Consider the following 23,994-nt stretch of genomic DNA (forward strand, 5'->3'; position numbering starts at 1 on the left):
CCAGGCTTAGCAATGACCGGTGCAGCAGGCGCAGGAGCACCATTAACTACCACCGCTACACAACGCCAGGCTTAGCAAATGACCGGTGCAGCAGGCGCAGGAGCACCATTAACTACCACCGCTACACAACCTGACACACCAATACCTAACAACACGCTGGCTGACGAAATTAGGATTTTCGACGCAGCCTTATAAACAGGACAGTAATTAGTGTGATTAGGTGCAAGTTAATTAATTAGAGGTAATTGGCCAAACACACAGTAAGCGTGACCGTGTACAGACAGGCGGTGTTGACGGAGTGTTTTGTCGTGTTGTTAATTACAACACTCTCACTCTTACTGGAGGTGCTGCTCACCCTTCACTCTCACTCTTGAGAGTTAAGGGTGGTTGGCCTGAGGGCTTCAAGGACAGGACAGAGAGCTTCAAGAATAGGGTAGATGGCTTCAAGGCTTGGGTTGAGGGCTTCAAGGACATGACAGAGAGCTTCAAGGACAGGACAGAGGGCTTCAAGGATAGGGCTAAGGACAGCGTGAGTTTCAAGCACAAACACTAAAGAAAGAGAAGTGGTTGAGCAGTTAGGTGTCCACTAGAGAGGCTAACAATAGCCGTCATCAGCAATAGAGAGCTTCACACAACAACACAACGATCTGATGTTCTGTAAAACATGGCAGTGTTCCCTCTATGTTTTATCCTTTCATGAAGGCTTTATTAAATTGCATGTATGTCTGTGGGAGAATATTATCGATGAAGAGGTTCTTTGATGTCGCTATTTGCCTTTGGTTCACCGCTTCATAACACAAGTCTTTTCTCACTTGTGAGAGTTCCAGTTTCCTGTCAATATGTAAGTACGCCCACGGTGGGATTTGTTCCCCTTATAGAAAGTTTATATACTGACACACACACACACACACACACACACACACACACACACAGGGAGCCGGTCGGCCGAGCGGACAGCACGCTGGTCTTGTGATCCTGTGGTCCCGGGTTCGATCCCAGGCGCCGGCGAGAAACAATGGGCAAAGTTTCTTTCACCCTATGCCCCTGTTACCTAGCAGTAAAATAAGTACCTGGGTCTAAGTCAGCTGTCACGGGCTGCTTCCTGGGGGTGGAGGCCTGGTCGAGGACCGGGGGGACACTAAAGCCCCGAAAGCATCTCAAGATAACCTCAAGATAACAAGAAGATTGTGGTACTGCAGCTATAGTGAACCAAAGTAGTATGGCTCTCAATCACACAAACAAAAAATGCTGCTATTGACCCTTGCAGTGTTTAAGTTGCTGTTTCAAATGTAGATATAATAGAGCCCAGTAGGCTCAGGAATCTGTACACCAGTTGATTGACAGTTGAGAGGCGGGACCAAAGAGCCAGAGCTCAACCTCCGTAAGCATATTTACGAGTAAATTAAAGTGGGTGTTAAGGTTCTGTTGGCGATAATTGGCCTTTGAAGCACGTGGGTGAAGAAATTACAGAGATGTGAGTCGAACACAGAGTGTCATCAGTTGTGAGTCGTGTGTTAAGCCTTTGTCATTCATAAACAAGGGGTTTGGCGGCTGCAAGGAATGAACATTCAGCCTTTGATATAAAATACAAAAGTCTGATCATTGAAATAGTGACAACGGTCACTTTAGTGTCCATTTAGCGCGGGACAACTCGCAGTATAGTCATTTACATCTCAACTCTTTTATAACTCTTTCAGTTGTTTTCCCATGAAAAAAACTATTACCCGAACCTTCATTCAATATTAAATACAACATTGGTGAGTTAGTCAACATTAGTGGAGGGTTCGGGAGCCCTTTGTGCGTCTATGGCCAGGGAGCCAGATTCACGAAAGCACTTACGCAAGTACTTACGAATGTGTACATCTTTCCTCAATCTTTGGCGGCTTTGGTTACATTTATTAAACAGTTTACAAGCATGAAAACTTCCCATTCAACTGTTGTTATTGATATAAACAGCCTCCTGGTGCTTCGGAGCTCATTAACTGTTTAATAATTGGAAACAAAGCCGTCAAAGATTGAGACAGGATGTATAGGTTCGTAAGTGCTTGCGTAACTGCTTCGTGAATCTGGCCCCTGGATACTGAAAATAGTTGAGTGGAAGACTCAGTTTGTAAACACATATTGGGGGCTTATTTCATTTACTTTTTTAAGTGTCTACTTATTTCACGAGGTTGAAAGTATAAGTGGTTCACACTTGAGTTCACAAATCTCATGTTAGCGGGATTAACCGTACCTTGTTGGATTAAATTATCCATAAACTGTGAGAGGGTTTTGCTTCTCCCGCCATATTTGCCTGCCGCATGACTCACAGACTTGCCGCCTCACAAAGTAGTTCCCGGGCCAGCAACCAACTGTGGACACCCGGCCGCGCATACCTGTTTACTTTGGCCAACGCCATGTTTTATGTCACGTGAGAATGGCAACAGAAGCAGTGTAATAAACATATGTGTATCTACACTCGTAGATCAGATGTGTATTTACACTAGTAGATGAGATGTGTATCTACACTCGTAGATCAGATGTGAATCAACACCGGCAGGAGTACAAAAGGTATATACACTCCGAGATCTGTATTACATTTATCAATGTACACATACTCTGAAAGTTGACTTTAGTCTTAAGCCCAAATACACCTAAAAAAAACCTGGCAGGGGCCCAAGACCTAAGGTCCGACCAAAAACTGCATCACGCAGAAGGTTGTCTCAGTAGACCATCATGGAAACAAAAGAGCTGTTGTGTTTATGTTCCAAGGTGTGGCTCTCTACCACGCCACACTCATCCCTAACAGTGTGGCCCAGCACGGGTGTGGCTCATGTGGAAAGTCTTTATTAGGAAGTATTAAGGTTGTTGTATGTTGGGATCGAACTGGCGTTCCTGGACTCCCCAGGTACACGCGCTTCCGACTGGACCATGATGAGGGGTCGGAGTGTTTCTTTCACCTGTTGCTGCTCTCCTGATCTGGTCTTCTATTTACAGTAACGTTTGAAAAGATTGGCCAATTTTATAATATTATATATATATATATATATATATATATATATATATATATATATATATATATATATATATATATATATATATCACCCCACATTTGCCCCTTTTCTTTCCCTCAACCCCCCTCTCTTCCTTCCCCTCTCCCAATTTTCCTACATTCCGCTCTTCCCGTCAACCTTGAAGAGATAAAACATTTTCATTTACACATGAAGTAAATCCTCAAAATGCGCCGGTAAACGGCGGGAGTAACCTTCACTCTACGGACATGTCCCAGATTTCATTTCCGACTTCATGAAAATCTCCTGGAGAGGTGTTGGCTTACAGGCTTGTTTGTTTTAGTGATTTATTTATATTTAATAAATCATTTAACTTAGGCCTAACCCCCGACCAACCTATGTCCATCCTGTACCTCAGACCATTCCCCCCTACAAATTTTAAGCGTGGTAATATCAGCTAGACGCCAGAACCGGTTCTCACTATGAGAATCTCGACAGCTTCACATTCGGTAGAGTTAACTTTCATATTTTTTAACATTCCTCATAAATCTGAAGGACTCCGGAAGTTTTTAATGATCTGGAAAGTATATACATTTTTGCCACACCAGATATTTATTACAGGAATTTATATGATGCACAGTAATATATGTGACACACACACACATACACACACACACACACACACACACACACACACACACACACACACACACACACACACACACACACACACACACACACACACAGGCTGGCTCCATACACAGTTTCAAGTATAGATATGATAGAGCCCAATAGGCTCAGGAATCTGGACACCTGTTGATTGACGGTTGAGAGGCGGGACCAAAGAGCCAGAACTCAACCCCCCCTCCCCCCGTAAGCACAAGTAGGCGAGTAACTAGTTTAGCTCGGGCTCTTTGGTCCTGCCTCTTAACTGTCAACTGGTGCAAAGGTTCTTAGCTGAGCCTATTGGGCTCTATCATATCTACACTTGAAGCTGTGTATGGAATCAGCCTCCACCACATCACTGCCTAATGTACTCCATCTGTTAACCACTCTGACGTGTGTATGTGTATATGTGTGTGTGTGTGTGTGTGTGTGTGTGTGTGTGTGTGTGTGTGTGTGTGTGTGTGTGTGTGTGTGTGTGTGTGTGTGTAAGCGTCCACCTGGGAAGTACATAGCGAAGGGAATGATAACGATATGTAAATGCCGAAGAGGGCAAATGTTTACAGTGAGAGGGGATGAGAGAGAGGGCGTGACCGAGGCCAACAAGAGAAGACAAGAGCCACCAGGGACACAAGAGTTACACATTATACACCGACTAAATCATTCATGACGTAGAGAATTAAATACAGTACAGGACTAACATTTCTGTCTTCACCTTGGACCATACGGAGCGGAGATTTATTTCTTTCAGTCAATATGTATTTCACTTCTGGCCAGCGTGGCGCTACGGGTTGATGATGTTCGTGTGTGGTGGTGCTCTTGGTGCACTGTTGACCACCTTTTGATGAGAACACTCCAGCAGGAGATGGGGGCCACTGAGAGCCTCGGGGGCCACTGAGAGCCTCGGGGGCCACTGAGAGCCTCGGGGGCCACTGAGAGCCTCGGGGGCCACTGAGAGCCTCGGGGGCCACTGAGAGCCTCGGGGGCCACTGAGAGCCTCGGGGCCACTGAGAGCCTCGGGGCCACTGAGGAGCCTCGGGGGCCACTGAACAGCCTCGGGGGCCACTGAGAGCCCTCGGGGGCCACTGAGCCCCCTGAGAGCCTCGGGCCACTGAGAGCCTCGGGGGCCACTGAGAGCCTCGGGGCCACTGAGAGCCTCGGGGCCACTGAGAGCCTCGGGGGCCACTGAGAGCCTCGGGGCCACTGAGAGCCTCGGGGGCCACTGAGAGCCTCGGGGGCCACTGAGAGCCTCGGGGCCACTGAGAGCCTCGGGGACCACTGAGAGCCTCGGGGGCCACTGAGAGCCTCGGGGCCACTGAGAGCCTCGGGGACCACTGAGAGCCTCGGGGGCTCTCAACAAAGCACACAACTCTACCTATACAATGCTTAATTCTTCTTCGTAAGGATGTCTTCAAATTTTATTAAAATAGTTCATTGGCATGAACACTAAACAACTCTGCTAACAGCAGTAGTGGTAGAATTATTTGTTGATATTTGTAGTAGTATTTGTTAATATACTATTAATAATAATATTATTAACAATGGCAAAAACAAACACTTGAAAACTATCCCGTGACGTAAGAACTGAGGAGGAGTGAGGTGGAGGGAGGGTGAGGTGGAGGGAGAGGTGAGGTGGAGGGAGAGGTGAGGTAAATGAAGGGAAGTGAGGTAGGGGGAGGTGAGGTGGAGGGAGAGGTGAGGTAAATGAAGGGAAGTGAGGTAGGGGGAGGTGAGGAGAATGAGGGGGGGGGAAGCGAGGAAGAGTGGAGGCAATTCTCATGATAACTCCGTGAACAAACAGGAATTAATAATATTCCAGCTCTTCAAACCAGTTCCTAAATCACATTAATTCAGAAAAGAGCAGATTTGAAGATCATTGAGCCAGAGCAACATGCCCGCCGTCTTACCAAATTTCATAATCTCACTTGCCAGAAAAAAATATCATTCGTGTCAATAACCGACTCATCAAGAAAGTGGATTAAACACGATGGCATGCAATCTGCTGCAATGGAGGAGCTAACATTACGCGGTACAGGATTACCTTTACCTAACCCTTCAGTGCCGTCCTGGACGTGGTTAGAGAAGGACACACTCGCTCTTGATGTGGATATTTTCATGTATATGATACCAACATCAAATCATATAGCAGATGTCGCCCTATCCCCACTGGATTTTGAAGAAGCCATAGACAGTATGCCTATGCACTCTGCACCAGGCTCTGATTCTTGGAACTACTTAGAACTACTGGAACTTGGAATTTGGAACCTGATTCTAGGAATAAGGCAAAGTAAGGTGGAAGTTATTTGTCATAGTCACATGCTGGCCAGAAACACTGGGGAGAGAACGTGGATGTTGAGGTTCACCTATGGATGAGGTGGTGATCCTTAAGACCCTTTGGAAGTAGTAAATAAGACCTTTAACTGATAGGTTTAGAGGTGTGAACGATAAGAAGGTAACTCAGTACATACCGGAGGGACAACATTGGAAATCAAAGCAGTGAATAAAACGTAAAAAGTTTGTCTATAAATATTATGGGTGGACACAGGAGTGAATATTGCAACACCCTGAATGTATATTATACAAACAGTTGGAGTGTTAAAATCCAAATAGTTGACTTAGATGTTCTCTCTCTCTCTCTCTCTCTCTCTCTCTCTCTCTCTCTTAATGGACCATATTTAGGACCTCAGCAAGCTTGCTGGTTGATGAATAAGCTGTTGTTGCGAGTTTAAACTGCAACAACACTCCTCAGACCTAATATCTTACAAGAACCAGATGCATCCTGCGATAATCTAAAATATCCTATTAAACCTCTCACTCTCTAGTCCTAAAATATCATAATAAGCACTACAACATCCGTTAAGATCCTTTAAACCCCTAAGATAGCACTTTTGATCAAACATTGGTCGCAAGATATCACAGAGATCCTTGATTGGTCATTAAAAGATCCTAGTATATTCTAGAGGATCATTAAGATCACTAGGATATCCTAAATTGCATATCATAAAGAATCTGCAAAAAAAAAAAATCCTAGCATACAAAGATCATACAAATATCCCGATCATATCCTCAAGGATTCATGAAAGGTGCCACGAACGCTCCTAACACATCCTACAAGATCCTAAATCCTTGTAGACTATCCGAGGACAGCATCACCAACCGCGAATTTCCATATTGAAAAAGCCTCGGGCAGTAAACTATCCCATTAGAGTGGGAGGCGGGAGGAGCTTCCCAGGAAAAATGACACTTCTTCAGGGCAAGAAAACCGGCTTGGAAATAGCGGATTGCTGGGAATAGGGAGAAGTGTGAATAGGTGAGGAGGAGGAGAGAGAAGGGAGATGAAGGAGGGGAAAAGGAACATGGTGAAGGAGATAGAGGGAGAAGTTAAGGAAGAGGGATGAGAAGACATGTAAGAGGTAAGAGAACAAGGAGAGAGAATGCGAGGGTGAAGTAGTAGGTAGCCACGATGTCATCAAACACGCCTCATCACCATCCTGACTTCACCCTCACCATCATGATCCCCCAAACACCTCATCTTCACCACCCTCTTCCATCACCTTCATACGCTGCACTTCCTGCCTTGTTCTGACGTGCCGCACAGCTCGGGCCCCTCCACGCCGGGACTGTCACATGACCCACTCCCAAGGAACAAGCGGCAACCCAAGAATATTAACAAGAGTGGGAGGTAGTATACACAGAGCGTGAAGTAGGGAAAACGGCGCCGTAGAGGCTGCGCAAGGGGGGAGGCTCTTGGCGTCAACATCACTACTTATCACCAGGAGAGTCCTCTAGTATTTAAATATAATAATAATAATAATAATAATAATGGGTTTTGTTGGGGAGAGAAAACGTGTGTGAAATATATATATATATATATATATATATATATATATATATATATATATATATATATATATATATATATATATATATATATATATATATACAACAATGATCACAAAAACACTGATCCAAGTATGCAGAATAACCACATGTGAAAAATAGAAAATGCAAAATGCGTTAAGCATTTTCTATTTTTCACATGTGGTTATTCTGCATATATATATATATATATATATATATATATATATATATATATATATATATATATATATATATATATATATAAATCGAACCCAGGATGTTAATGTACATATATTGTTGATTAAGTTGTATATTCCTGCAAAGCACTAACACGCGTAGCCTTTTAGCACTGGAGATAATAATTAGCTGCAGAAACATGTGCCCTACCTTGAGGATAGCTATTCCCAATTTTTAACAGTAATTGCTGTTGGGTACGTGCCCAACATGGGCGGGACGGGATTGCCATGTGATACTGTGCCACAGTGGCCCCAGAAAAAAATCTAGCTATACCATTATGACCCGACTCTTTATTATTATTATTTTCTTCATATCATAAAACTTTATTCATTAATTACGTCAACAAACTCTAATCATAACGGTTTAATTTACCATTAACCTATAAAGTTTAATCATGGATATTTGTCCTTAGAAATTTTTGACCAAGTCTGATTGGTCAAGACTGGTCTCAACATCAGAGCCTCCAACACCATAGTGATGTTTGGTGAACCTACTGTAATGCACAAGGGCCTCAAAGTTCCCCACCTGAGCCAACTTCGTGGACAACAGTGTTGGCACCCATAACACAAGGCTCTCAGCCATCAACAGTATCATATCTGAAGTGAACCACGCAGCTGTAGGGAGCCACGCAGCTGTAGGGAGCCACGCAGCTGTAGGTAACCACGCAGCTGTAGGGAGCCACGCAGCTGTAGGGAGCCACGCAGCTGTAGGGAGCCATGCAGCTGTAGGGAGCCACGCAGCTGTAGGTAACCATGCAGCTGTAGGGAGCCACGCAGCTGTAGGGAGCCACGCAGCTGTAGGTAACCACGCAGCTGTAGCTAGGGTCAAAAACATAGTCACGTCCTGAAGGTATATTAAATTGCTGTTCTATTTTTATTGTTTGATTGTTGTCTGTTTCAGTTGTGTGGTAGAGAGAAAGAGGGGAATATAACCGTTATCTCCAGCCCGGCTCCCTCCCATCTCCCCTCTTATAACCAACCCGGAACTAAACGGCAAAACAATCCCAGCGCTGTTTGGGTGCTGTTGTGTATGCCTTGGTGGGGGGGGGGGGTGTATGCCTGGGGGGTGTATGCCTGTGTGTGTGTGTACTCACCTAATTGTATTCACTTAATTGTGCTTGCGGGGGATGAGCTTTGGATCTTTGGTCCCGCCTCTCAACTGTCAATCAACTGGTGTACAGGTTCCTGAGCCTACTGGGCTGTCATAACTACACTTGAAACTGTGTATGGAGTCAGCCTCCACCACATCACTGCCTAATGCATTCCATTTGTTAACTACTCTGACACTGAAAAAATTCTTTCTAACGTCTCTGTGGCTCATCTGGGCACCCAAGTTTCCACCTGTGTCCCCTTGTTCGTGTACCACCCGTGCTGAAGAGTCCTCTTTGTCCACCCTGTCAATTGCCCTGAGAATTTTGTAGGTGGTTATCATGTCTCCCCTTACTCTCTCATCCTTCTCTCTCTCTTCTGTGATTCCTGTCTTGCTAGCCAACAAGTTTTTGTCAAGTAGGATTCCCCCTGTACTAAAATCATGCTGGTGGCTCGAGACAAAATGTATGTCTTCTAGATGTTCTATTAGCCTCCATAGTAACTTGCAGAAGCTACTTGTTAGTGACACGGGTCTGTAGTTTAACGGTTCCTGTCTTCCCGCTTTCTTGTACACTGGCACCACATTAGCCATTTTCTAGCAGTCAGGAAGTTCTCTTGAAATGACAAGTTATCTCCTGTTTCTAGAGTGGAATTACATATTATGGTAAGTGGGCTGCACAGGGCTTCAGCTGCCTCTTTTAGTACCCAGGGCGATATTTTGTCTGGTCCCACGGCTTTTGTCACATCCAGTTCCTGTAGATACTTCTTTACTTTTCTTTTTTTGAGATATATACAAGAGTTGTTACATTCTTGTAGAGCCACTAGTACGCGTAGCGTTTCGGGCAGGTCCCTGGAATACGATCCCCGCCGCGAAGAATCGTTTTTTCATCCAAGTACACATTTTACTGTTGCGTTAAACAGAGGCTACAGTTAAGGAATTGCGCCCAGTCCTTCATGCGTTACTGTTATTCTGGTGGCTTCCCTGTGGAATTAACCGCTCGGTTTGGGCACTAAGGTCTAGTGGCAAATCAGATTTCAGATTGAATACTTCCTGGAAGCTTTTGTTAAGCTTCTTCCATGTTCTTCCATGCTCCTTTGGTTCTCCTCTTTGCTTCCAGACACGGTTGAATCATGGGCAAATGCTCGTCTTGCTTCCCTTAACCTTTATTGGTGGTATATATCTTTCTTCCGCTAATTTAAGTTTGTTCGATAGGTAATCCATCATGCCATGTGTGTGTGTGTGTGTGTGTGTGTGTGTGTGTGTGTGTGTGTGTGTGTGTGTGTGTGTGTGTGTGTGTGTGTGTGTGTGTGTGTGTGTGTACTCACCTAGTTGTGCTTGCCGGGGTTGAGCTCTGGCTCTTTGGTCCCGCCTCTCAACTGTCAATCAACTGGTGTCCAGAATCCTGAGCCTACTGGGCTCTGGAAGCCTGTGTGTATGTGTGTGTGTATATGTATGTGTATGTATGTGTGTGTGTATATGTATGTGTATGTATGTATGTGTGTGTGTGCGTGCGTGTGAGGGTACTATTAACTAGCCAGTGTGGCAGTGACACTACACCCCAGACACACAACAACTACACTCACAGCTCTGCCAACACCACACAGGTGCAGACCACTATTGCTCTGACGCCGATGAAATAAAAAAAAAACGCGAAAAACATTTCAGGACGGGGCCATAGCGCACTTGCAAATTGGTTTACTTCATAATAGAAATAGGTAATTGGGTTGATATAAATGCTGAATTTTAGCTCGCCACCACCAAGGTAGAACAAGGTCACTATCCTGTGGTCACTATCCTGTGGTCACTATCCTGAGGTCACTATCCTGAGGTCACTATCAGTCCACTGACTTCCCTGGGGTTGGGGTGACGCTGTGTCCTTCACGCAACACGCAAAAGGAATCGAACGTGGGTTGTGTTATCACGGGAGCGCCATCTTGTCTACCTGGAGCACAAGACTGTCTGATATAACAACTGGGCATTGATCTTATGATAGCAGATATCCCTCAACTCGCGGTAATATCTTTGCATGATAACAGGAGTCTAGAGATGATGGTCGCTAATTAACCAATTTCTCAGATAACGAGGTCAATACTTTATGCTCCAGCTTAATGATGTTTTGTTTAGGCGGGGTGTAGTGGAGCTGTTTAATGTCAGGTGTGTGTGGGGGCCTGTAATATCAGGTGTGTGTGGGGACCTGTAATGTCAGGTGTGTGTGTGGTGACCTGGAGCATCAGGTGTGTGAGGGAAGAAGTATTGACCATCCTACACGTGTAGGATGGTCATCAATTCCCATGACGGAAGCCGTACGATACAGGGTTAATAACTAATGCGGTAATGATTAGACGTCGATGAACCTTTCCCGTGGCGTAGCGATAGCATGCTCGCCCTCTGCAATACTGACCCACGTTCGAGCCCAGTTCACCCAGCAGGTAAAACTAGTAGAGTGAAGTTTAGGATTATTTGAGGGTAAAACTTGTTAGTCTGTTGCTATGTCAAATGGTCCTATTCCGGCCAAAGGCAGATAGATAATGCCTTCAAACAATGCTCGTCTGAGTTCCTGAGTGTGTGAGTATGTGTGTGTGTGTTTACTAGTTGTGTTTTGCGGGGGTTGAGCTTTGCTCTTTCGGCCCGCCTCTCAACTGTCAATCAACTGTTTACTAACTACTTTTTTTTTCCACACTACACACACACACCCTAGGAAGCAGCCCGTGACAGCTGACTAACTCCCAGGTACCTATTTACTGCTAGGTAACAGGGGTACTTAGGGTGAAAGAAACTTTGCCCATTTGTTTCTGCCTCGTGCGGGAATCGAACCCGCGCCACAGAATTACGAGTCCTGCGCGCTATCCACCAGGATACGAGGCCCCCCACCTGTGTATGTGTGTGTGTGTGTGTGTGTGTAGATATAGGTGGTAGCTGGTATGTGTATTACAGCCAAACCTGTGCATCCTGCAGGTGTTTCCAGAGAAACTGCAACACCGATTTACACCTCGGGGTGTTGTCGAGGAAGCTTCAACACCAAGTTACACCTCGAAGGCGCTCCTCCTCCACCTCTGCCGTGACGACTTAACAATGACCTCTTCTCAAACTTGCCTCAGGCCAAACATTCTCCTGGTGCGCCTGTGTGTGTGTGAGATCTTCACGGGAGGCTTGTGAGTCTTGCATGGAGATGTCACCAGCACTCTCACACTCGAGTTAATGCTCCCCCTCACTCTCACAAAGTCTTAAGACAGCCTCACTCTCACAATGTCTTAAGGCAGACTCACCCTCAAGGCTCACATTCTTGGACAAAACCTATCAATACTGGACAAAAGCTCACAGTCTTGTTCAAAGCCCACATTGCTGGACAAAATTCGCATTTCAGGGCAAAATCGCATATTGTCAGCTGGACATAATGCCTGTTGCACAAAGTGTAGACACTCTCAATAAACACCTTAACCGAGGCTCATTAACCCGACAATAACCAGAATCATTCTACGGATATATTGGACACTTTAACCACGGTATATTGAAGCACTATAATTTGTATTACACCCATTACATACACCATATAATGTGTATTTTAGGTTCGTATACAGCTGCCCTTATATATATATATATATATATATATATATATATATATATATATATATATATATATATATATATATATATATATATATATAATATATATATATATATATATATATATATATATATATATATATATATATATATATATATGAGAGAACATTGAGGCTGTATACTGGTATCGATCCTGCCTCCCTGGACCTCCCTGGACCTCCCTGGACCTGGACCCTCTCTGGTCCAGTGCGTGTGCCTGGGGGTCCAGGAACACAGGTTCGATCCCATCGTACTGCTTCAATACTCTCGGTATTACAACATATACGTAATGTGATTCATAACAAGTGAACGTCAGGACTGTACATGTGTTTAGTTATCAACTGTTAACTATGAAACATATAGATGATATGAGAGAAAGTATAGATGATATAAGAGAGAGTATAGATGATATAAGAGGGAGTATAGATATAAGAGAAAGTATAGATGATATAAGGAAAAGTATAAATGATATAAGGAAAAGTATAAATGATATAAGAGAAAGTATAGATGATATAAAAGAGAGTATAGATGATATAATAGAGAGTATAGATGATATAAGAGAAAGTATAGATGATATAAAAGAAAGTATAGATGATATAAAAGAAAGTATAGATGATATAAAAGAGAGTATAGATGATATAAAAGAAAGTATAGATGATATAAAAGAAAGTATAGATGATATAAAAGAAAGTATAGATGATATAAAAGAGAGTATAGATGATATAAGAGAAAGTATAGATGATATAAAAGAAAGTATAGATGATATAAAAGAAAGTATAGATGATATAAAAGAGAGTATAGATGATATAAGAGAAAGTATAGATGATATAAAAGAAAGTATAGATGATATAAAAGAAAGTATAGATGATATAAAAGAGAGTATAGATGATATAAGAGAAAGTATAGATGATATAAAAGAAAGTATAGATGATATAAAAGAAAGTATAGATGATATAAAAGAGAGTATAGATGACATAAGAGAAAGTATAGATGATATAAAAGAAAGTATAGATGATATAAAAGAAAGTATAGATGACATAAAAGAGAGTATAGATGACATAAGAGAAAGTATAGATGATATAAAAGAAAGTATAGATGATATAAAAGAGAGTATAGATGATATAAGAGAAAGTATATACGAAATGCAAGCAAGCAGGCCTACATATGCACCGAGAGTTGCCCCAGAGCGCTGTGAACCTGTATAATAACAACAGAGGACTGAATACTCCACATCGCGATTATCAACACACAATCAGTAATGAAAATGCAACGTGCAAAGCCATAAGCGGGAGACATAAGCTGAACTCTGTGACAGTCAGCCAGGGGATATCGGCGATAAACAGCTCCCCAGCGCCCGCCATCCAATTTTGGGAATCGAATTCTCTCTCTCTCTTTCTCTTTCTCTCTCTCTGTGTCTCTCTCTCCGGTCGGCCGAGCGGACAGCACGGTGGGCTTGTGATCTTGTGGTCCTGGGTTCGATCCCAGGCGCCGGCGAGAAACATTGGGCAGAGTTTCTTTCACCCTATGCCCCTGTTACCTAGCAGTAAAATAGGTACCTGGGTGTTAGTCAGCTGTCACGGGCTGCTTCCTGGGGGTGGAGGCCTGGTCGAGGACCGGGCCGCGGGGACACTAAAAAGCCCCGAAATCATCTCAAGATAACCTCTCTCTCTCTCTCTCTCTCTCTCTCTCTCTCTCTCTCTCTCTCTCTCTCTCTCTCTCTCTCTCTCTCTCTCTCTCTCTCTCTCTCTCTCCAAGTTTCACGTGTGTGTGTGTGTCGTTTGTCGGTATGGTAATTCATGTTAAACTTTGTAGTTAATGACGACTATTTCGTTTGATTGGGTTAGTGTGTTTCTAATCTATTTTTCAATGTTTAATTCATTATTAAATTGTTTATGGGAGATGGTATTAGAAATGTTGGGTCGAGTTTAGCTGCCAGCATCTGGGTAACAATCTTGGGCAACTGGTTTATAACAGAATTATATTTTGTGTAGATATATATAGGGAGTGTTATTTCTGGCTGGGTTTAAGGGAGGGACCCTTGGTCTCTGAGAAGAGGATACTTGGCACGCTAGGAAGTTTTGTAAGCCTTCTGTGTTTCCACCTGTGTATTTTTTCTTTAAAATATATCGATATATTATATAATATTTCAAGATTGTCTATTGACCATCTCCCAGGACCAATCATCTCCCAGGACCAATTATATCCCAGCATCCCCCCCCCCCCCTCCAACACATCACGAGGGGATAAAGCCAAACTATAATACGATAAACATAAGTGACAACTGGAAGATGTTTAAGGAATTGAATTGCACTTGTGTAGTTACGAATGTTATCATAAAAGTGGCCATTAGCGGCATGCATCACCAGGCTTGTTAGCTCGGCTGCAACACGCCAGTTTGGCTCGCTAAGTTTTAATGTGATCATACAAAGTTGTTAATAATGTGGCGGCCGCTCTTTCATTTGGCTCTAGTTCTCTTTTATTATTGATTTGCTTTAGTGTGTGTTCGTCTGTCTGAGGGGAATGGCTGGAAGAGCCTAGTGGTGTGTGTACGAGTCTTGTTCGTGTTGTTCTGGGAGCTATGTCTCTCTCTCTCTCTCTCTCTCTCTCTCTCTCTCTCTCTCTCTCTCTCTCTCTCTCTCTCTCTCTCTCTCTCTCTCTCTCTCCATCTGCCTGTGTGTCTGTCTCTCTCTCTCTGTTTCAACCTATTTCTTCGAATCTCACCAAACTTTCTATGACTTTAAACTTAACCAAATAATTCTACACCAACAATGCCATTAACATCCACGAGACAAAAATGCCTTAACGAGGAAACTGCATTTTTGGGAGTGAAATGAGCAGCCCTTCCAAGAGTCCTCCCACACACACCCACACACACACACACACACACACACCCACACACACACACACACACACCCACACACACCCACACACACACACACACACACACACACACACACACACACACACACACACACACACACACACACACCCACACACCCACACACACACAGACCAAAGGAGCGGAGAGACAAGGACAAAAACATGATTAAAGAGATCCTTAAAGAGGTAAGGATGGAGGGAGCTGAGCGAAATGTTGAAAAGGTTTTCAGGCTTGGAAAGTACAACAAGGACAGAGACCGAATGATAAAGGTGGTTTTCATGAGCGAAATCGCGAAAGAGGAACTGCTAGCAAGGAAGTGTTGTCTAAAAGGTGTAGAGAAGTTCAAGAAAATATTCCTGCAGAGGGATATGACAAGGGAAGAGAGAATACGGACAGCAGACGCGAGGAAGGAGCGCAGGAAGAGAGAAGGAAATCAGAGTACCACAACCCAGAACCCTACAATCCCAGAGGGAAGTGGAGAACCCTCCTCAAACAGTGCAACAGCCACAGGGATTGGGGCACCACCCCCAAATTCTACCCAACAGACACCCAACCTGCCCCATCCCCTGTCAGCCCCCCACTAAGTACCCACCTAGGGCACCCTCCCCCCACCCACCCCCCACCCCCCACTCACCCCCCTTCTCCCCCTCACCCCTCTCCCCAGGACCTCCCTTCTCCCCCATCCCCCATGCCCTCCCTTCTCCCACATGCCTTCCCGTCTCTCCCACCCCCATGCCCTCCCTTCTCCCCCTCCCCCCTAAGCCCCCCACTCTCCCCCACCCCACCTAAGTCTTCCCCTCTCCCCCACTCCCCTAAACCCTCCCCTCTTCCTCACCCACCTCAGCCCTCCCTTTTTCCCCACGCCCCCCAAGCCCTCCACCCTTTTCTCTTCCCCCAAGCCCCCCCATCTCCCCTATCCCCCACAGCCTCTCCTCCCCCCATGCTTCCCCAACCCTCCCTCTCTTACCCACCCCCTGTACCCTCCCCCTCTTATCCACCCCCTGTACCCTCCCCCTCTTATCCACCCCCTGTACCCTCCCCCTCTCCCCCACCACCCCAAGCCCTCCCTCCTCCACCAATCCCCCCGTGCCAGGTCCCCCCAGCTCCCACTCACCCCAGATCCCAAAGGTCCCCCCCAGAAAAGAAGCAGAAGAGAGTTTCAGGGTGATGTACTCGAACATAGATGGGATCACAAGCAAGACAAGTGAACTAAGGGAAAGAGCACAAGAAGTTAACCCAGATGTAATCGGACTCACTGAAACAAAACTCTCTGGAATCATAACGAATGCCGTGTTTCCCCAGGAGTATACAGTAATAAGGAAAGAGAGGGAAGGTAGAGGAGGAGGCGGAGTGGCCCTACTCATGAGAAGGGAATGGAGTTTTAAGGAGATGGCCATCCCGGGCTGTGAGGAGTTCAGAGACTACATAGCAGGCACCATAACAATGGGAGGACCAAGAATAGTAGTAGCAGTAATATACAACCCTCCACCAAATGACAGGAGACCCAGTCAAGAGTATGAAAACAACAACAAGGCAGTTAACACTATAATTGAGAGGGCAGCCTCTGCTGCCTGTAGAAATAGATCCCACCTGCTCATCATGGGCGACTTCAATCACGGAAAGATTGACTGGGAGAACAAGGAACCGCATGGAGGCGAGGATACGTGGAGAGCCAAACTATTGGAGGTGGTGACAAGCAACTTTTTAACGCAGCATGTCGGAGAACCCACAAGGATGAGAGGCAATGATGAACCAGCGAGACTCGACCTAGTCTTCACTCTGAACGACTCCGACATAAGAGAAATCGGTTTTGAGGACCCAGTAGGAATGAGCGACCACAGTGTACTGGTGTTTGAGTACTTGATTGAAGAAGGGTTATTGAACTCGAGGAGGGATACCGAAACCAAAAGGTTAGCATACCGAAAGGGAAACTATGAGGGGATAAGAAAATTCCTAACAGATATAGCATGGGAAACAGAGCTCAGGGGAAAGACGGCCCAAGATATGATGGATTACATCACGCAGAAGTGCAAGGACGCAGCAAACAAGTTTGTCCCAGTCCAAAAGGAAAACAGAGAAATGAAGATGAGAAACCCATGGTTTAATCAAAGATGTAGGCTAGCTAAGCAGCAAAGTAAAAGGGCATGGAGAAACTATAGGAATAACAGGACACTGGAGAGCAGAGAAAGATACCAGAATGCCAGGAATGAATATGTCAGGATGAGAAGAGAGGCAGAAAGACAATACGAAAATGACATCGCAAGCAAGGCAAAGACTCAGCCTAAATTGTTGCATAGCCACATTAGGAGAAAAACAACAGTAAAGGAACAGGTTATGAGATTAAGGATAGGGGCGGAAGGATTCACTACAAATGACAAGGAAGTGTGTGAGGAATTGAATAAGAAATTCCAGGAGGTCTTCACCTTAGAACAAGGAGAAATTCCAGAGGTAAGTGAGGGAATAGCTAACCAGGAACCACTGGAAGAGTTTGAGATTACCAGTGGGGAAGTAAGGAAGTGTTTACTAGAGTTGGACGTGACGAAGGCTATAGGCCCAGATGGAATCTCCCCTTGGGTTCTAAAGGAAGGAGCAAGAGAACTGAGCCTACCACTCTCCATAGTGTATAACAAATCACTGGCAACAGGGGAACTGCCAGATACTTGGAAAGCAGCTAACGTAGTCCCGATATACAAGAAAGGGGATAGACAGGAGGCACTGAACTACAGGCCAGTGTCCCTAACCTGCATACCATGCAAGCTGATGGAGAAGATTGTGCGAAAAAAACTAGTGGAGCATCTGGAGCGAAGGAACTTTGTAACACAGCATCAACATGGGTTCAGGGATGGCAGGTCCTGCCTCACAGGGTTACTTGAATTCTACGACCAGGCAACAAAAATAAGGCAAGAAAGAGAAGGGTGGGCAGACTGCATATTTTTGGATTGTCAGAAAGCCTTTGATACAGTGCCACACAAGAGGCTAGTGCGAAAGTTGGAGATGCAGGCTGGAGTGAGAGGGAAGGTACTCCGGTGGATAGAGGAATACCTAAGCAACAGGAGACAACGAGTCTGTGTGAGGGGTGAGGTCTCAGATTGGCGAGACGTCACAAGTGGAGTCCCGCAGGGGTCAGTCCTTGGACCTATACTGTTTCTGGTATATGTAAATGATCTCCCAGAGGGTATAGATTCGTTCCTCTCAATGTTTGCCGACGATGCAAAAATTATGAGGAGGATTGAAACAGAGGATGATAGTAGGAGGCTACAAGATGACCTGGATAGACTGAGTGAATGGTCCAACAAATGGCTGTTGAAGTTCAACCCGAGTAAATGCAAAGTAATGAAACTAGGCAGTGGAAACAGGAGGCCAGGCACAGGATACAGAATAGGAGATGAAGTACTTAATGAAACAGACAGAGAGAAAGATCTAGGAGTTGATATCACACCAAACCTGTCTCCTGAAGCCCACATAAAGAGAATAACGTCTGCGGCATATGCGAGGCTGGCTAACATCAGAACGGCGTTCAGGAACCTGTGTAAGGAATCATTCAGAATCTTGTACACCACATATGTAAGACCAATCCTGGAGTATGCGGCCCCAGCATGGAGCCCGTACCTTGTCAAGCACAAGACGAAGCTGGAAAAAGTCCAAAGGTATGCTACTAGACTAGTCCCAGAACTAAGAGGCATGAGTTATGAGGAAAGGCTGCGGGAAATGCACCTCACGACACTGGAAGACAGAAGAGTAAGGGGGGACATGATCACAACCTACAAAATCCTCAGGGGAATCGACCGGGTAAACAAGGACGAACTTTTCAACACTGGTGGGACGCGAACAAGGGGACACAGGTGGAAGCTGAGTACCCAAATGAGCCACAGAGACGTTAGAAAGAACTTTTTCAGTGTCAGAGTAGTTAGCAAATGGAATGCATTAGGAAGTGATGTGGTGGAGGCTGACTCCATTCACAGTTTCAAATGTAGATATGATAGAGCCCAATAGGCTCAGGAATCTGTACACCAGTTGATTGACGGTTGAGAGGCGGGACCAAAGAGCCAGAGCTCAACCCCCGCAAGCACAATTAGGCAATTAGGTAAGTACACACACACACACACACACACACACACACACACACACACACCCACACACACACCCACCCACACACACACCCACACACACACACACACACACACACACACACACACACACACACACACACACACACACACACACACACACACACACACACACACCTAAGGAAGCGAGGCCACACAACAGCTGTAACGTAAACAACTGTCTTACGGCCTGTTTCTTTCCCCTAGTTGAGGTCTTGAAGGGCGCGAAGAGCAGTTACCCTCAATTTCTCTCTCGTGATATTGAGACAAGTCTTCATGCTGGCCCAGTAGGGAATAGGGGGGGGGGATGGAGGGGCCTGAAGTTCCTTGTGTGGATAGGGTCGTAGTTCGAAGTTCCTTGTGTGGATAGGAGCGTAGTTCGAAGTTCCTTGCGTGGATAGGGTCGTAGTTCGAAGTTCCTTGTGTGGATAGGAGCGTAGTTCGAAGTTCCTTGCGTGGATAGGGTCGTAGTTCGATGTTCCTTGTGAGGATAGGGTCGTAGTTCGATGTTCCTTGTGAGGATAGGGTCGTAGTTTGAAGTTCCTTGTGAGGATAGGGTCGTAGTTCGAAGTTCCTTGTGTGGATAGGGTCGTAGTTCGAAGTCTGTGTCTCCTTCCTGTCTGTGTCTCCTCCCTGTCTGTGTCTCCTCCCTGTCTGTGTCTCCTCCCTGTCTGTGTCTCCTTCCTGTCTGTGTCTCCTTCCTGTCTGTGTCTCCTTCCTGTCTGTGTCTCCTTCCTGTCTGTGTCTCCTCCGTCTGTGTCTCCTCCCTGTCTGTGTCTCCTTCCTGTCTGTGTCTCCTCCCTGTCTGTGTCTCCTCTCTGTCTGTGTCTCCTTCCTGTCTGTGTCTCCTCCCTGTCTGTGTCTCCTCCCTGTCTGTGTCTCCTCCCTGTCTGTGTCTCCTCCCTGCTTGTGTCTTCTCCCTGTCTGTGTCTCCTCCCTGTCTGTGTCTCCTCCCTGTCTGTGTCTCCTTCCTGTCTGTGTCTCCTCCCTGTCTGTGTCTCCTCCCTGTCTAAATAAATGGGCAGTCACCCTGATGCACCTGTTCACCTAGCAGTAAATAGGTACCTGGGAGCTAGACAGCTGCAACAGGCTGCTTCCTGGGGATGTGTGTACACATGTAAGAGAAATATATGTAGTAGACATAATAGAGAACAAATCAATTGGTTAGAAAGGCGGGGTCCAAGAGCTAATAGCTCGATTCTGCACACTCACACACCAAGGGGGAAGATACACCTGCCTGCTAGTCAGGTGTGTGGAGGCGGCACCGTGCCCAGCACGAGTGCCGGCACTCATAACAAATATTATACAGGACCTTCCGCTATCAGCTGGCAAATTTGCTCACTCAGTTTATGCAAAAAATTTATCGCTGGCTAGAGAGAGAGAGAGAGAGAGAGAGAGAGAGAGAGAGAGAGAGAGAGAGAGAGAGAGAGAGAGAGAGAGAGAGAGAGAGAGAGAGAGAAAGAGAGAGGGAGTAGTTGGGTACAGGCGGAGGTGGTGTGACCATCCACATACCCATACCACATACCCATACCACAAATGCGGCTAGGGCGGGTAGGCGGTTCCGTGGCCTTATAACCCCTGTGACAGGTAAACCATCTCCTGTTTTCTGTCCTACACTGAGGCTCGTTGACCTTGAACCCTAATTACCTCTCGTAAGTGTTACAGCTGACCTTTGGAAGTAATTATGAACAATCTCCTCCAAATTGTTCAGTATTTTGTTCAGTATTTTACAAGTTTCGATGAGGATCAGCCCTTGTTATGTGTGATTTGGCAGTGTTGTTAGTCCTGATGCCCAACCGTTACTGGTCCGGGAGTCGAACGTGTTCTGTGGTGAGTACTGTCGCTCAGTGAGCCAACATCCTCAAGTCATAGTACTTATAGTAACTATTTGGTCGGAAATACATAAAAGTACTTTCGTTTTAAGAGCATGTGGGTGGTGTTTATATTGTGAGAACATTGTGTACCTCTCTATGTCATCGCTACTCTTTAATCTAAGTTAATCTAACCTAACCCAACCTAACTTATCTTATTCTAACTTAACCGAACATAACCTAGCCTAAATGAGCCTAACCTAACTTATGCTATCCTAACCTAATCGAACCTAACTTATTCTAACCTAATTTATCCTATCCTAACCTAACTTATCCTATCCTAACCTATCCGAACCTAACCTTTCGAAAACAAGAGATAATATATTGTGTTCAATATATGTTTCTGATCGTAAGGGGAAATTAATAATATTTAACAAAATATATCTTTGTTAATGTTAGTTTCGCATGACCAATTACACACTCATCTTGCCTTTAGGAAATAGTTTAAGAGAATGAACGTCAAATTAAACCCCGCACTCTACTCTGGGTTTAATTGCGTTTAACGGATGATTTTAATTGTGTTTAATGAAAGGGGTTTAAATTGTTAGCAATTTCTTGCCTTATATACGAGAGCACTTAAATCAAGAGCTGGATTATATAATACATGGAAGTGTAGCAGGTTCCGCTAAACTGCTAGGTAGTGCCTGGGAGTGTAGCAGGTTCCGCTAAACTGCTAGGTAGTGCCAGAGAGTGTAGCAAGTTCCGCTAAACTGCTAGGTAGTGCCTGGGAGTGTAGCAGGTTCCGCTAAACTGCTAGATAGTGCCTGAGAGTATAGTAAGTTCCGCAAAACTGCTAGGTAGTGCCAGAGAGTATAGCAGGTTCCGCTAAACTGCTAGGTAATGCCAGAGAGTATAGCAAGTTCGGCTAAACTTGCTAAGCAGCGCCAGAGAGCGAAGAGCGAGTCATCTAACGCCAGAAAGTTGCACGAAAGAGTCCCTCTGGTGACGAGGACAACAAGGCGGAAGGAGACAGTTTAGCACAGTTCCAGACCAGGCCATTACACCCGGTCATTACCAGACACTGAAACATGCGCTTATCTCGGCTTATATGTTGGCCGGCTTGTGTAAATTTTGGTTAATTGTGGCTCCCTGAGGAAGGTTAGGTTAGGACGTGGTCCTCCTGTGGCGGGAGCAGTAGCAGGGAACAGCAGCAGCAGCAGTAGCAGGGAACACCAGCAGCAGCAGTAGCAGGGAACAGTAGCAGCAGCAGCAGCAGTAGCAGTAGCAGGGAACAGGAACAACAGCAGAAGGAACAGTAGCAGGGAACAGGAACAACAGCAGAAGGAACAGTAGCAGGGAACAGGAACAGGAGCAGTAGCAGGGAACACCAGCAGCAGAAGGAAGCCAATCGGAAGTTGTGACCCTGTTGTTGATTCTCCTGTTGTTGATTCTCCTGTTGTTGATTCTCCTGTTGTTGATTCTCCTGTTGTTGATTCTCCTGTTGTTGATTCTCCTGTTGTTGATTCTCCTGTTGTTGATTCTCCTGTTGTTGATTCTCCTGTTGTTGATTCTCCTGCTGTTGATTCTCCTGTTGTTGATTCTCCTGTTGTTGATTCTCCTGCTGTTGATTCTCCTGTTGTTGATTCTCCTGTTGTTGATTCTCCTGTTGTTGATTCTCCTGTTGTTGATTCTCCTGTTGTTGATTCTCCTGTTGACCATGCAACAGAGCCTGTTGTTGACCAAGGAAACGGCTAATAACATCAACATGAGAACATATGTACTATATATGTACAATGATGTACATAGTATACACCTGTGTACGCTTAATTAACCACAGGTATCATTCACACAAAGTACAATTCAAAGGCAAATCACTCGCCTGGTAATTTCATGTTGAAATTAATACCTTCAAAGACCTGGAAATTAACAGAAAGGATCCAGTCCAAACTAATTAGTAGTAATAGTAGAATTGCCATAGTTGCAATAATGGTTATCTTGAGGTTATCTTGAGATGATTTAGTAACAATTTATACCTGTGACAGGAATACAGGTAATGACTCAACACGACCGCGACACTCCCGGGGCCACAAATATACTTGTCGTGTGAGAGTAATGGAGCAGCCGTGATTGTGGAGGAATTGATTGTAGCGTTAGAAATGCAGGTGATTGGCAGGTGTACTCAATAGTGCCTGGACTTAATGGTGTTTGTGGAGGAAATGGCCCATTGATTCTGCATGTGTGGAATGTGAATTTTTGAGCCGAGCTGTGGAGGTGATAGAGAGAGAGAGAGAGAGAGAGAGAGAGAGAGAGAGAGAGAGAGAGAGAGAGAGAGAGAGAGAGAGAGAGAGAGAGAGAGAGAGAGAGAGAGAAAGAGAGTGTGGGAGAATCTTGAGAGAAAAATCCCTCACAGTGCACCGATTTCGTGCACAGAGAGAGAGAGAAAGAGAGAGAGAGAGAGAGAGAGAGAGAGAGAGAGAGAGAGAGAGAGAGAGAGAGAGAGAGAGAGAGAGAGAGAGAGAGAGAGAGAAAGAGAGTGTGGGAGAATCTTGAGAGAAAAATCTCTCACAGTGCACCGATTTCGTGCGCAGAGAGAGAGAGAGAGAGAGAGAGAGAGAGAGAGAGAGAGAGAGAGAGAGAGAGAGAGAGAGAGAGAGAGAGAGAGACAGAGAGACCACCTAACTCCCCATGTTTCTGTCCTATCTCCTGCTTGTCCTGTTTCAGCTTCTTCATCTTCTCCTCTCTCTCTACTCCTA

The 23,994-nt window shown here is 45.2% G+C and overlaps 1 protein-coding gene and 1 long non-coding RNA gene across 8 annotated transcripts in view; one reads left to right on the forward strand and one right to left on the reverse strand.

Annotated features, from left to right (window-relative positions):
* The window catches only part of LOC123745743 (uncharacterized), a 178,730-nt gene that overhangs the window by 17,789 nt on the left and 136,947 nt on the right, over positions 1-23,994 (reverse strand). The gene's annotated exons all lie outside the window — the stretch shown is intronic.
* LOC123745745 (protein turtle homolog A) overlaps positions 1-23,994 on the forward strand; it is a 129,174-nt gene that overhangs the window by 7,665 nt on the left and 97,515 nt on the right. The gene's annotated exons all lie outside the window — the stretch shown is intronic.

This window comes from Procambarus clarkii, chromosome 88 (genome assembly GCF_040958095.1).
Source record: "Procambarus clarkii isolate CNS0578487 chromosome 88, FALCON_Pclarkii_2.0, whole genome shotgun sequence".
NCBI lineage: Eukaryota > Metazoa > Arthropoda > Malacostraca > Decapoda > Cambaridae > Procambarus > Procambarus clarkii.